This window comes from Rattus norvegicus, chromosome 1, assembly GCF_021556685.1.
Source record: "Rattus norvegicus strain SHRSP/BbbUtx chromosome 1, alternate assembly SHRSP_T2T, whole genome shotgun sequence".
Taxonomy (NCBI): Eukaryota; Metazoa; Chordata; class Mammalia; order Rodentia; family Muridae; genus Rattus; species Rattus norvegicus.
The window spans coordinates 61,579,692-61,589,172 of NC_141534.1; positions in this window are offsets into that span (position 1 = coordinate 61,579,692).

A 9,481-nucleotide genomic window follows, 5' to 3' on the forward strand; every position below is an offset into this window, starting at 1 on the left:
TCTGAGAGACACCACTCAGCCCCCTGGGCCTGGCTGACTCAACCTGAGGCTACTCTGTGTGTCTTCATTTTGCTCACCCTCCAGAGACCTCAAAAGGCAGCAGTGAGCTTGCTGAGAGGCAAGGAACCTCCATATTAGCCCAAGAGCAACTGTCCTCTTTTACAGGTTCATCCACAGAGCATGTAATTTTGATTGATGCAACAGTCTGGAAGAATGGATGACATCGTCTCCCAAGGGCAAGTGCTGTGCTGGTGGATACTGAGGAGCTGCAGGGATCAGACCCCTCCCCATCCTTCTCCAGCCTCTCTTGTTCTTCCTTGTGATGGTTCCTGGAGATCTGAAAGATCCAGGCAGTACATGACATGGGTTTGAATATAATCTCATTACACTTTATTCCTTTCTCTGAATCTAAGACCAGGTAATTCCTACGTTTGTTTGTTTATTTACTTATTTATTCATTTGATATATATGTGTGGGGTGTGTGTGTGTGTGTGTGTGTGTGTGTGTGTGTGTGTGTGTGTGTGTGTGTGTACATATATATAATGTCGCTGTTTTTAGATATACCAGAGAGGGCATCAGACCTCATTAGAGATATTTGTGAGCTACCAAGTGGTTTCTGGGACTTGAACTCAGGACCTCGGGAAGAGCATTCAGTGCTCTTAACACTGAGCAATCTTTCTGATTTCCATTCTAACTTTCTTAATTCCAGTACTGTATTCTTTATTTAGGTTACATCCTGATCCCAGCCACTTTCCCTCCTCCTTTCCCAGTGCCACCTTACAAATCCTTCTCACCATAATGCTCTCCCTTCTCTTTGTAGAAGGGCAGACTCCCTAGGTACCACCCCACCCTGGGACATGTATTCCCAGCAGTATCAGGCACCCCCTGTCCCACAGATTTACAATCAGGCTGCCCAGGTATGGGGAAAGGTTCCCATGGCAGGCAAGAGAGACTGAGACAGTCCTGGATCTACTTGTCAGATGACCCACATGGAGACCAACTGCAGATAGCTACACCTGGCCCTGGGGTTGGTTGCACAGGCTCTAGCATACTCCATGGTCCAAGGTATCTGACTATAGGGGACTTCTTGAAGTGTTTTTAACCCCTCTAGTCTGCTCAGCACTCTCCCCCACTCTTCCACAAGACTTCCCAAGCTCCATCTGAGGACTGACTGTGGCCTTCAGCTGCTGAGTGAAGCCTCCCCAGAGACAGGTGTGCTACTTCTCTGTCTGCAAATAAATCAGAGTAACATAAGTACTGTCAGAGGTTGTCTCTGTCACATGAGATGGATCTCACTTTGGGGCAGTCATTGATTGGTTGTTCCCTCAATATCTGCTTTACCTTTATCCCAGCACACTTATTGGCAAAACAGATTTTGAGTTGAAGGTGTTGTGAGTGCATTGACGTCCTCTTCCTCTTCTAGAAGTTCTTTCTTGCTACAGGAGGTGGCCATTTCCGTCTTCTGCTCCGGTAGGAATCTAAGCTAGAGTCACCCCCATAGACTCCCCCATCCTCTCCCTTACCAGGCATCCAGCAAGTCACCAGAGATCCCTGGACACTCCTGCCCAGACAATTTGTAATCTCACTCCTAGCCCTCTTCCAAACCCCTCTCCCTAGACCTGACCAGCATTTCCATCTCCTTTCCTGCCTCTTCTCTTACCCTGTTCCATCATCCTTCTTAGACTATTTTGTTTCTCCTTCTTGTGAGATCCACACCTCCTCACTCAGGCCCTCCTTCTTCCTTCATGCCTATCAACCTGTTATCCTGCACTTTATGGTTAATGTCCACTTATAAATGACATACATTTTTCTGTGGTTCTGGGTTACCTCACTCAGGATAACATTCTCAAGTTCATCCATTTGCCTACAAAATTCATAATGTATTTATTCTTAATAGCTGACGAGTATTCCATTGTGTAGAAATACAATATTTCCTGTATCCATTCTTCAGTAGGGGGACATACAGGTTGTTTTCAGTTCTTGGACATTACAGGTAAAACCACTATTAACATAGTTCATCAAGTGTCCTTGTGGGATGGTGGGTCACCATTTGATTATATGTCCCAGGGTTGTTTTGCTAAGTCCAGATGAAAACTGATTCCCAGTTTTTTGAGAAACTGCCAATATGATTTCAAAAATGGATGTACAATTTTTCAATCCAAGCAGCAATGGAGGAGTGTTCCCACTATTCCACATCCTCATCAGCATGTGCTGGATGTCACTTTAGATTTTTATTTTAACCATACTGATGCACATAAGTTGGAATCCCAGGGTGCTTTTGATTTGGATATACCTGGTGACCAAGGATGGTGACCAGTTCTTTAAGTGGCTCTTGGCCCTTCAAAGTTCTGCTGATGAATTTATCTCTGCACCACATTATTAGGTAAGGATATTTGGTCTCTTGTAGTTTCACTTGTTATTTATGTAATTTTAATTTTAATTTTGTGCACTATAGGGTTGGTGAAGATCCTCTTCCAACCTGTATGCAGACATTTCTATTAAGTGTTTTGTTTTACTTACAGAAGCTTTTCAGTTTCATCAAGTTTCATTTATTAATTGTTGATCTCAATATCTGAGCGCCATTGGTGTTCTGCTCAGGAAGTTGTCTCCTGCACCAATGTGCTCAAGCCTATTTCTCACTTTTTCTTGTATCAGATTTGATGTATAAGGTTTTATTTTGAGGTCTTTGATCCACTTGGACATGTGTTTTGCACAGGTTTATAGATAAGGCTCATTGCATTCTTCCCTATGCCTATATCCAATTAGACCAGCACCACCTGTTCAAGATGCTTTCTTATTTTTTGTCATATGATTTTGCCCAGTTTATTGACAATAAGCATCCATACTTGTTTGGGTTTATTTCAGGGTCTTGGATTTCATTTTATTGATCAGCCTGCCTGTTCCTATACCAATACTGTAGTTTTATTGCTATAGCTCTGTAGGACAGCAGTAAATCAGAGATGGTGATTCCTCCCGAAATTCTGTTATTGTTCGGGAATGTTTTAGCTATCTTGGGTTTATTAAATCTTTCACTTGAAGTTGAGAATTTCACGTTAAGGTCTGTAAAGACTTGTTTTGGTATTTTAATGGGTATTGCATTCACTTTCTGATATCTTTCAATTGCTGTTTTCAGAGATTTAAAATTTTTGTCATACAGATCTTTCACTTTCTTAGAGTTACACTAAGACATTTACATTATTTGTTGCTATTGTAAAGAGCAATGTTTCCCTAATTTATTTGTCAGCCCCTTCATTGTTTGTTTAAAAGAATGGTACTGATTTTTTTTAGTTAATGTTGTATCCACCCACTTTACTGAAGGTATTTATCAAATATAGGTTTTCTGTGATAGAATTTTTGGGGGCTCTTGTACATACTATGATATCATCACAAATGCCAATATGATATCTTCTTCCCTTCCAATGCATATCTCATTTTTCACATTTAGTTGTCTTATTCCTCTAGCCTGAACTTCAGGAACTATATTGAAATGTTAGGGAGAGGGTGGCCAGCCATGCCCTGCCCCAGAGTTTATGGGAATTATTTTAAGTTTCTCTCTATTTAGTTTGACATTGGCTAGTGGACTGCTGTATATTACTTTGTGTTCATGTATTCTTCTGTATCCTTCTCTCTGTGTAAGTTTCACATGATGGACTGTCACGTTTTGCCAAAGGCCTTTTCAGAATCTACTGAGATGATCATGAGATTTTTTAAAATTAATCAATTTATTCATTTAATTTCAAATGATATCCACTTCCTTGTTGCCCCTCCGCAATCACCCATTCCATCCTCCCCATGCCCCTCAGCTTGGCGTCTATGAGGGAGCTCCTCCACTCTCTCCCCTACTCCCGCCTGACCACTCTAACATTCCCCTATGCTGGCATATCAAACCTCCACAGGACCAGGGGCCTCCTCTCCCATTGATGTCAGTGAAAGCCATGTATCTGGAGCCATGGTTTCCTCCATGTGTATTCTTTAGTTTTTGCTTTGTTCTTCGGAGCTCTGTGTGTCCAGTAACCTGATAATGTTTTTCTTATGGGGCTGAATTCCCTCAGGTCCTTCAGTCCTTCACCTAGCTCTTCCAGTGGGGTCCCCAGGCACAGTCTGATTGTTGGCTGTATCTGCAGCTGTATGGGTCAAGTGCTGGTACAACCTCTCAGGGAATAGCAATAGCAGGCTTCTGTCAGTAAGCACATCTTGACATCAGTACTAGTGTCTCAGTTTGGTATCTGCTCATGGGATGGAATCCTAGGTGGAGCACTGAAGGAAAGGTATGGCCTTTCCTTCAGTGTCTGTTCTATTTTTTTATTGCTGTCTTTACTTTGGACTTGAACATACCTAGGTTAAAAATTTGAAATGAGGAGTTGGGGATTTAGCTCAGTGGTAGAGCGCTTGCCTAGCAAGTGCAAGGCCCTGAGTTCGGTCCCCAGCTCTGAAAAAAAAGAAAAAGAAAAAAAAAATTTAGGATGATTGTGTGGCCCCTTTGCCTATGTGGGGCTGTGTCTATCTAGTGGTGGTGTCTATACAGATTGCAGGTCCCCCTTGTTGCATACGTCAGATAAAGTCAACCTTTTGCATCCTGGGGGACTCTCACTTCCCTAACATCTGGGACTTTGTAGTGGCTACACCCAGTTCATCATTCCCCACTGCTACATACTTTTAATCAATTTCCTGAAATTCTAATTCGCTCATGTCTTTTCTATCACCTGATCCTGTCCTCACCACAACCCTGCATATGTATCTACCACTACTCTCTTGCTCACAGGTCCCTGCCTTGCTCTACCTCCTGTGATTATTTTGTTCCCTGTACTATGTGGGAATGAACATCCACACTTTGGTCTTCCTTCTTCTTTTTTTTTTTTTTTTTTCGGAGCTGGGGACCGAACCGAACCCAGGGCCTTACGCTTCCTAGGCAAGGGCTCTACCACTGAGCTAAATCCCCAACCCGGTCTTCCTTCTTCTTAAGCTCCATATGGTTTGTGAGGTTTATTGTGGCATATTGAGCTTTTGGGGGTAATAACAACTTATGAGTTTGTACACAGCTTGTGTCTGGGTTACCTCTCTCAAGTTTATATATTTTAGATCTATTCATTTCCCTGTAATTTCGTGAAGTCATTGTTTATACTAACTTGGTAGTACTCTAATGTGCAAATGCATCTCAATTTCTATAGCCATGCTTCCATTGAGGTACATGTGGATTGGTTACAACGTCTAGATATTATAAATAAGGCTTATATAAACATAAGGGAGCATGGGGCCTTGTTATATGTTGGAACATCTTTGAGGATTTATGTCTAGTAGTGTTATAGCTAGTTGTTCATGTAGAACTATTTTTAATTTACTGAGGAAGCACTGAATTGATTTCTAAAGTGATTTTACCAGCTTGCAGTTCTACCAGCAGTAGAAGAGTGTTGCTCTTTCTCCACATCCTTGCCAGCATTTCCTGTCACCTGTGGTTTTGATCTTAGTCATTGCTGTGCTGTGGATTGTGAGGGTCATTTTGATTTACACTTCCCTTAAGAGGAAGGATGTTGAACACTTCTTTAAGTGCTTCTCATCCTTTCAAGGCTCCTTAGTTGAGAATTCTTTGTTTAGTTCTGTACACCGATTGAAAAGTATTGTTTTTGGATTTTTGGAGACTAACTTCTGAATTTTTGTGTATTTTTTATATTAGCTCTCTATCAAATGTAGGATCAGTAGAGATCTTTTCCCAATCTCTGGATTTCCATTTTCTCCTAATGATTAAGACCTTTGCCTTACAGATACTTTTCAATTTTATGAGGTCCCATTTGTCGAATGGTGATTTTAGAACATAAGCCATTGGCATTCTAGTCAGAAATTTCCCCCTGTGCCAATGTGTTTGAGGCTCTTTCCCACGGTCTCTTCTATTATATTCAGCATGTCTGGTTTTATATGGAGGTTCTTGATCCACTTGGACTTGAACATTGTACAAGGATTTGAGAATAGGTAAATTTGCACTCTTTTCGTGCTCACCGACAGTTCAACCAACACCTTTGGTTGAAAATGCTGTTTTTTTTTTATGCCAGATGGATTTGGCTTCTTTGTCACAGATTAAGTTCCCATCCATGTGTAGGGTTATTTTCTGGGTTGTACATTGTATTACTTTGATCTACTTTCCTGTCCCTGTACCAATAACTGTTTGTTTTTTAAAATTATTACTCTGTAGTACAGGTTGAAGTCAGGAATGCTGATCTCCCAGAATTTCTTTTATTGTTGAGAATATTTGCCTTATCCTGTGTTTTTTGTCATTCTAGATGAATTTGAGAATTGCTCTAACTCTATGAGGAAGTGAGTTGGAATTTTGACGGGGATTGCATTGAATCTATAGACTGCTTTTGGTAAGATGGCCATTTTACTCTCTTTATCCTGCTGATCCAAGAGCATGGGAGATCTTTCCATCTTCTGGGGTCTTCTCCAATTTCTTTCATCGGAGACTTGTCCCTGTTGTACAGATCTTTCACTTGCTTGGTTAGAGTCACGTTGAGGTATTTTATATTATATGTGACTAATGTGAAGGGTGCTGTTTCCCTAATTTTTCTAAGCCCATTATTTTTTTGAGTAGGGGAAGACAGGTGATTTGGTAGAGTGAATTTTCTATCCAGGCACTCTGCTTAAGTTGTTTATCAGCTGGAGGAGTTCTGGTAAAATTTTTTCTGGTCACATGTTTATACTACCATTTCATCCAACAATAGTGATATCTTAACTTCCTCCTTCCCAATGTGTATCCCTTTGATCTCTTTTTGTTCTCCTATTGCTCTGTCTATAAACTCTCGTAATATATTGTATAGATAGGGGCAGAGTGGGCAGGCTTGCCTTGTTCCTGATTTTAGTGGGATTGCTTCAAGTTTCTCTACATTTTGTTTGGTATTGGCTGTTTGTTGTATATGGTTATATATTTATGTAAGTATGAATGTGTATGACCAAATACATATATATATATATATATATATATATATATATATATATATGTGTGTGTGTGTGTGTGTGTGTGTGTGTGTGTGTGTGTGTGTGCATGGACATTCATTCAGGTTATATGTCCTCTGCCCTTGTAACACTGAATTACATTAATCAGGGTTGTTCTAGCTCTCAGTATTATAAAGGGGAAAAGTTTGTGGAAATGGTGTACTTTTAAACTACCCCCATAGTTAAGCAGGTTTACATGGCCAAAACATTTAAATTCTGATGCTTAATGAAATTGAGCACCCTCACTTTGTTATTTTCTTTCTCCCTTATAAGTGTGGCTATGTTGGACCACCATATACATCTGTGTACATAGGTGCGTGTGGAGGCTTGCCCTGAGGTTGACGGAAATTATCCTCTCATTACACTCCCTTGCTCAATGAAAGAGAGTCTCTCAATGGCTAAGCTGGCTGCCTGTTCTTCCTAGCATTTATGTAATCATCAGTTGATCACTGAGCCATCAGTAGTGCACATATTTATTTTTGAAAGTCACAGTCAAGAGTTTGTTTTGCCCCTTTTCTGCATGGAATTCTTTCTTGGTTTATTACTCTTTTGATATATTTTAAGTTGTACTCATACCTTTTTGGCCAGGTTGGTTATAGGGTTATTCCACAAATCCTGCCCTTTTCTTTGAACTGGCATTTAGTTGATGAGCAAAGATTGGATTTTAAAGTTCTGCTCAGACCGTAGAGTAGGTATAGTTTGTTTCAGCCAGAATACATAAAATAACTGAAATAATGTGCAAAAATGAACAGCTCTCACGGAAACATTAAAATTTAGATGAAAATTTAGTTAGGCTAGTTAGTTGTATTTTTATGTATAATCTTTTGTGTTCTTCTCTTGTCCAGCCAAGATGCACACTTATCTGGCAGTTCTGGAGACCATGAAAACCTGATTTTTAAAGAGCGTCCACACAACTTCTCAAAAATCATGATGTGTCTGACAAAGTGGAAGCTTCTCGTAAAGTAACAGAGCTTGAGAATGAACTGAACACTAAGTGAGAAGAGAGAGGTCACCTGTACTCAAGCAGGTCTGACCTTGGCAGTCGATTTGTGGGGTGGGCCTGAAGAGGAAGGAACAAATGTCCTTCTAAGTGATGTTTAATTTCTTTTTCTGAAATGGTTGCAATTGAGAGATGTTCCACATCCAAGAAATTTTGTCTTACTTTACCAAGAAAAATCCTGCCTAGTTCTTAGTGATCTGACTAAGGTGAAGTTACCCGTTCTTGTTAGCTTTGGCACTCTTGGACCCAGAAGGCAGAATGAAGGGCTTTAAACATGACAGGGTGTTTCCTCTACCCTACCTTTTCCATTGTCATTCCAAGGGCAGTAGGCCTAGATATTATCTTTCTGTTCTTTCTCCAAACTCCATTTTCCTACCAGACAGTGATAGCCGAAAATTTCAGAGCACTACTGTGTCATAATGGACCTTGTCTGCAGGAGACAGGCCTCTCAGCCTAGGGCATTCCTGTGTCATTGGGGACCCTGTATGCAGGAGACAGGTCTCTTGGGGCAGGTGAAATGATGCCTGTACGTTCTTTAATTTACATGAGTGGGCTACAAGTAGTTTTTTTATGTAAGGCGCACAACACATCATTCATCTAAAATGTGAGCCTCCTGATCCAATGTAAATGTTTGAGATTGAATATCTAATTCATAATTTAATTTCCAAAATTCTAGAGAAAGGTTTCAGATTTGATGCTAGGGATTTTATTTTTATCAATTCAAATCACCAGAACACTAATCATTAGTGGAAAGCAAAGGTGACAGTCCTGTTAGAGAGCTAACTAATACTTCAGAGGTTCCAAAGGCTGTAGAGCTCTCACAGCATTACACAGACAACATTCTTGCAGGTTGGAACAAAGACGTCCGAGATAAATGGGAGCTCATGGGTGGCTGTCAAGCACAGCAATCTCAGAAGTTGTAAATTTAGTAAAGAGATTTATAAAAACTGTCAGGAAAGGAAGAAGCGTGTTGCTGTGCCCCCTGTGACTTAAGTGCTATAAGAAAACTTGTGTCAGTTGAGTCTGCATCTCTTTCTCAGCGTAACAGATTTATTTAATTTTAATTCCTGAATTTTGCATCCTCATTCCTCAGTTGAGCTATGGGAGAAAGGCCTCAGTTTGCTTATTTTGTGTGAAAGGTGACTTTATGATTTCAACACATTTTCTTTTTCAGAATCTCTAATATGGTTTTAGAAGAACTTTCTGTTCCATAGAAATCTGTGCATCAGGGAAATAATCACAATTTTAAATAAAACGGAAGCATTTGAAACCCAAAAATTCTTTTTAATAAGAGCTGTACGATCAATTGTTGAAATACAACCATTAGTATTTTTTACGTTTATGAGTTTCCTATTTGAAAGCGTGTCTTTTTTTTTTCCTCTGTAAGAGAATAGAGTGTTCCAGAGAGCTGATGAAGGATTTGCACACTTGTCTTGCCCAGGAAGTGCATTCTCCTTGTGTCTGCAGCACATGGGCAGCCTTTGATAGCATAAAAAGAAG